Genomic DNA, 6309 nt, shown 5'->3' on the forward strand with positions numbered 1-6309 from the left:
GAAAGTAAAGGGCCCCCCCCCCCCCCTCAGTATGGCTGCCCAGACTGTCGGCAGCATGGGGCGGGATGAAGGGATCAGGTGAAGAGAAGGCAGGCTCCATGGAATCTAGGTCACTAGTTCCCAAACCTGACCGTTCTTCCAAATCACCTAGGGAACGTTTCATTTATAAATCTCCACGGACCACCCTAGGCCTACTGGATCAGAATTTCTGGAGCATGGGAACCAAGAATATGTATCTTTATAATCTGCCCCCCTCTCCAGTGATTCTGAGGCTCCTAGTCTGGTTCAGGTCCTTGGACCAGCTTTTGGGAACCCCTGAGTTCTAACTGAAGTCCAAAAATGATCAAGAGAGGGCTTCCCTGGTGGCGCAGTGGTTGAGAGTCCGCCTGCCAATGCAGGGCACACGGGTTCGTGCCCCGGTCCGGGAAGATCCCACGTGCCGCGGGGCGGCTGGGCCCGTGAGCCATGGCCGCTGAGCCTGCGCGTCCGGAGCCTGTGCTCCGCAACGGGAGAGGCCACAACAGTGAGAGGCCAAAAAAAAAAAAAAAAAGATCAAGAGATTACAGTCTAGTAAAATACTGGGTGCCTGGCATTGCCAGCAGCACTGGCCCCTAGGGGCTGAGCTCTAGTGCCTTGTTTTCAGATCTTTGGTGCATTACTTGAAACACACTTGAGCTGTCATGGAGCATCTGAACTTTGAGTATATAGGAGACGTCAAGTTGGCAGACTCTGCAGTAATAGAAAGTTATTTGTTCTTTAGAGCTATTGCTCTCCTTTCCTCCCTCTTGAGGTTCCTGCCCACTCAGTCAGATTAGAGCTGTATAAACAAGCTTGTACTACTGAGCTAGCACACATCTTGTAAATTTTCTTTTTTTTCTGAAGTACTTAACATTGCTGATGTCAGAAAAAAAATCCACTGGGTTTTAATGGGCTGAGGCAAACAATGTGAATTGGATATAACACGGAGGGGAAGAAATAGCACCAATAGAAATTCTTATGTGGCAGCATAAATATTCAGACTATATTACAAGCAGGGTTTGGTTGCCTCTCCTGAAAGGTATTTCCCTGAATAGGGTTTCAAGGGCTGGACGCTAGAAGTGGCGAGCATGATGTGTAGGGCTTCTTGCTGCGTGTGATGCTGGTTTTAGTGGCATTGTAGTGTAATTGTAGTGGTCTGCTGCTTAGTTGTGTATCAGAATCACCTGAGAAGCTTGTGAAACTGCTAACGGCTCCATCTCAGATGCACTGAGTCAGAATACCTGAGGAGGAGGAAGTCTTTCCCCAATGATTCTGATGTCAGTGGCCTGGCAATTTCACTTGGCCAAACACTGGCCAAAAATAAGACTGTTGGTCAGTTGCAACAATTCATTCAGTGCTAAGGAAATTCGTGTGACTTGTTTTATTCCCTCTTCAAAAGCAACCCTGCAAAGTAGGGTTCTCTGCTTCCAGGTGAAGAGCTGGAAGTTTAGGGTGGAGGAATCAATTGCCAAAGGCCACACAGCAGCCTTCGTGTGGCCAGAGCTGAAATGTGATTCCTGGTCTGACTTCAAAGCCCCTCCCTTTTCCATATCATCGAGGTCCTTCCTACTTGCCCTGCTCAGCATCATTATCTGCTGGACCCTAGGCTTTGCTTGCTAAGGGGCTGGCATTACAAAGGAAAACAGCTGGCATTTGTTGTAACCGAAGCTACAAATGCGATGTAAGTTTGGAGTGAATTGCAGTCCTGACTTTCAAAAGATTTACTAATCAGAGTCATAGATGCTCAATTGTTCTGTTATTCACAGGGTCCCTCCTCACTATACTTTCCACCCTCCCAAATATTCCTTCTGATCTAAATTGCTCGTGGATTCCAAAAGTGGATTCCTGAGTTCAGGGCTGGTCCATGTCCATAAACCCTGGGGGAAATCTTCATGTGTGATTCCATCCCTAGGTCTTTGTTGATAAAGAGCCTTCTTTGCTGAGCAGTTTTAATGGCTTATTAACCAGATGAGTGTTCTAGACGGAGTACACTGCATCTTAGTGAAATCTTATCAGTTCTGTCATTCATTAAAAATATTAAGAATCTGCCTGCCAATGCAGGAGACACTGGTTCGAGCCCTGGTCCGGAAAGATCCCACATGCTGTGGTGCAGCTAAGCCCGCGAGCCACAGCTACTGAGCCCGTGCGCCACAACTATTGAAGCCCATGCGCCTACAGCCCATGCTGTGCAACAAGAGAAGCCACCGCAATGAGAAGCCCAGGCACCGCAGCGAAGAGCAGCCCCCGCTTGCCGCAACTAGAGAAAGCCCGCGTGCAGCAACGAAGACCCAACGCAGCCAAAACTAAATAAATAAATTTTAAAAAAAGTTTGAGTACCTACTAGGTGCCAGGAATAGAGGGGTAAACCCCACAGACAAAGACTCTGCCCAGGCAGAACTGGCTCTGTAGCAGCGGAGGTCCCTGATAAACAAGTGAGCAAAGTCATATGAATTCAGCTAGGTGCAAATCCCTATTATTTCACTCTCCTCATTTGACTGTCTTCCACTTAATCTCCTTGAGATCAGATCATCGTCATGTTTTTTTCCTCCTGGGTGTCTACCACTTCTGCGGCTTCAGATGTTCATACGTGTGTTGGGACGCAGGCTGGAAGGGCCTCTTCTGCCTCCCCCTCCTGTGCATCCTTCTGCTTTGATCGTAGTTGCCGCCTCTTCCTGCTCTGTGCTGTCTTAACTGAGCACCCACATATTACAGTGTCCTACCTTTTTGAACATGTGTCACCCCTCCTGGACTCTGAACATTTTAAGGAGAGACAATCTGGGTCTGATTTATCTTTATGTCTCCAGCACAAAGCATGAAGCTTTGTGCAATTGGATTCTCAGTGTTTGCTCCAAGATTAAACGTTGAGTCCCACGGCACCTAGTGGTGGGTGGTAGTATTACAGGAATTGCTCCATGGGGAGGGATGCTGAGTCTGGGAGGGGATGCCCTAGCTTAGCAGTTTGGTGATTCTTTGAGAAGTTCAGCATGAACATCGTCATGATTAGAGGAGAAGAGCTAGGATATAAGCAGTGATGATGGAAGAGAGGTGGCATGGAACATTCTGGTGAGTCTCTGAAGAAAAATTAGAAATTTCAAATTCTGAGGTTCTAGGACGGAGCTGGAATACTAAGGATGCATAGCTAACGTCCCCTGGGGCTGTGGCTTCACTTGGTTCCAACAGCTAGTTAGTTGCAGATCAGGTGGGGGATCCAGGCTTCTCAGTTCAGAGGGTTTTCAACTATGCTGGGACCGCGGTTTGTGACAGATAAGGAAACAAAGGCACAGAGACGTGAAGTAACTTGCCCCAGACCACACAGCTAGTGAGTGGAGCCTGGATTGAGACGTAAGAGACATAGATCTGTCTGATGAGAGAGGCCAGCTTGTCGCCACTAAGCTGTCATGTCTCGGAGATCGTGAAATGCGTGGTTGTAACACATTTGCAGTTTTCCTCTCCTGTTAGTTGAAAGCGACTAGAGAAAAAGATTATTACGAACGTGTTTTCTTTCTATTGAAATGTAGTTGTGTGTTTTCAGAAACACATTCACAAATATTAAAAGTCCCTATATTATTTACTGTATGTATATACATGTATATCTAAGTAACCTAAAGGTTTTCTTTTTCTCCACCACTAAATTTAAAATGCTCCTATTTCATTTTTATTGTACTTGACTTAAAAATAAATATTTATACTATGTTGCAGTGAATGAAAATCTAGTTCTTTAATTTTAGGAACCCAACTCTATAGTCATTGATTTAATTAGAACATCCTTACCTGTGTAGGTTTCACATCTAGTACTCTCTAACATCTGTTGACATGTAGACTAGAAAGTGGTTGCATCACTATTTTAGAAATGCTTCTTTCTAGACACAGAAAAGTTAAATGACTTGTCTGAATTTCAAAACGAGTTGACAGAGGAACCAAAAATAGAAGCTTTTCTACTACATATTAGACTCACTAAAGTTCCAAACATAGAGGCTATGTACATTCACTGAGCAGTCTAAAGTCCAGAGCCTGGGACATCAGCCTGTTTTAACACACAGGAATGTTGCTCTTGGGGGTGGAGGGGTGGCCAGGGAAAGGCGAAAGGGGGGCTGACACAATCGTTTCACGATGGTTTCATTTCCAAACTTGCTATCATTGCACAGTTTTCTGGGTGGAAGATAATATGCTCATTAAAGTGAAAGTGTTCGTTTTAAAATAAAGCAATAGAAACACAAGATGACTCTGTTACACAGATAAATGAGATACATAAATGGACTCAGTTTTTGTTTTTCATGCTGTGTCATATTCTGTGTTCAGGCAAAGGAGTAGGTAAATAAGTAGTTGTTTAAAAATGAAACAGTGTGTTGTTCATTTAACTTGAAAAGCTACTGACTAGAATAATAATGAGTGTTTTCATGTAGTACAATATTCATAGAAATACTGATATTACAGTGGGTAGAGATAATAGAATGACGCTCTTTATTTCTACTTGTAATCTAACTTTTAAAGTGTACCCTGATTCATAAATGATGAAGAAAACAAGCAACATTATTCAAATGGGATACATGGGGCAATTAAATTCTTAGCTTAAATTATAAATTCCTGTTTCTCCCCCATCTTCCGCCGAAATTTGTTTTTACAGGATGACCTTTGGTACCAACTTGTTTTATAATAAAATGTTTCCTGAGTTTTTATTTTAAATTGAAATGGCCTTTTCTGTCAAGTATGGTATTTATAGAGGTTTCTTTGATGAAAAGCCTCTGAAGTTTGTGCAAATAACCCAGGCAGGCTCTTAGATTAGTGATAACATTTGTATAGGACTTTAATGGCTTTATATAATACTTTACACTCGATTTATTTGACCCTTACCTGTGAGTACTCAGTGGAATTCACATTTTACTGATGAGAGCAATGTAGGGGAAGGTGACTTGGCATGGTTCTGGGCACATAACAGGCATTCAACATGTTCACTTTAAAGGGATGGTAACAAAGGGAACCTAACAGGTTATTTAACTTGTTCGAGGTCACCCAGCAAATAGTGCATCATACCAAGAACTGAACTCGCTTCTTTAATTCAAAAATACCATATGCTGTCATTGTCTCACTGCTGTCTTTTCAGGCTGTTAAAAAAAGGGTCAAATTAGAAAAATTCATTCTTATTAATTGAGATGAAATTCACATAACTTAAAATTAATTTTAAAGCATACATTTCAGTGGCATTTAGTACATTCACAATGTTCTGCAGACATCACCTCTATCTAGTTCAAAAATGTTTTCATAATCCCTAAAGGAGACCCCATATCCATTAAGCAGCCATTCCATTCCCTCCTCCCCGCCCCCAGCTGCTGGTAACTATGAATCTGCTCTCTGTCTCTATAGATTTCCCTATTCTAGATATTTCATGTAAATGGAATTGTACAATATAGGACTGTCTTAGTCCACTCAGGCTGCTATAATAGAATACCATAGACTGAGCGGCTTATAAACAACAGAAATTTATTTGTCACCATTCTAGAGACTGGGAAGTCCAAGATCAAGGCTTAAGCAGATTTGGTGTGTGGTGAGAACCCACCTCCTCGTTCATAGATGGCTTTCTTCTCACTGTGTCCTCACATGGTAGAAGGGAGCTCTCTGGGATCTCTTTTATAAGGACACAAATCCCAGTCATGAGGGCTCTGCCCTCATGATCTAATCAAATCCCAAAAGCTCTACCTCCTAATACCATCAGATTTGGGGTTAGGATTTCAACATATAAATTTTAAGGGGACATAAATATTCAGTCCTTAGCAGTGACCTTTGGTGTCTGGTTTCTTTTACTTAGTATAATGTTTTCAAGGTTGATCTATGTTGTAGTGTGTATCAGTACTTTGTTTGTTTTTTAAAAATCTTTATTGGAGTATAATTGCTTTACAATGGTGTGTTAGTTTCTGCTTTATAAAAAAGTGAATCAGTTACACATATATATATGTCCCTGTATCTCTTCCCTGTTGCGCCTCCCTCCCTCCCACCCTCCCTATCCCACCCCTCTAGGTGGTCACAAAGCACCGAGCTGATCTCCCTGTGCTCTGTGGCTGTTTTCCACTAGCTATCTATTTTACATTTGGTAATGTATATATGTCCATGCCACTCTCTCACTTTGTCCCAGCTTACCCTTCCCCCTCCCCGTATTCTAAAGTCCATTCACTAGTAGGTCTATGTCTTTATTCTCGCCTTGCCCTTAGGTTCCTTTTTTTTTTTTTGGTTGCATTGGGTCTTCGTTGCTGTGCACGGGCTTTCTCTAGTTGCGGCGAGCGGGGGCTACTCTTTTTT

The sequence above is a fragment of the Lipotes vexillifer genome, unplaced genomic scaffold (assembly GCF_000442215.2).
Source record: "Lipotes vexillifer unplaced genomic scaffold, Lipotes_vexillifer_v1.1 scaffold2006, whole genome shotgun sequence".
Taxonomy (NCBI): Eukaryota; Metazoa; Chordata; class Mammalia; order Artiodactyla; family Lipotidae; genus Lipotes; species Lipotes vexillifer.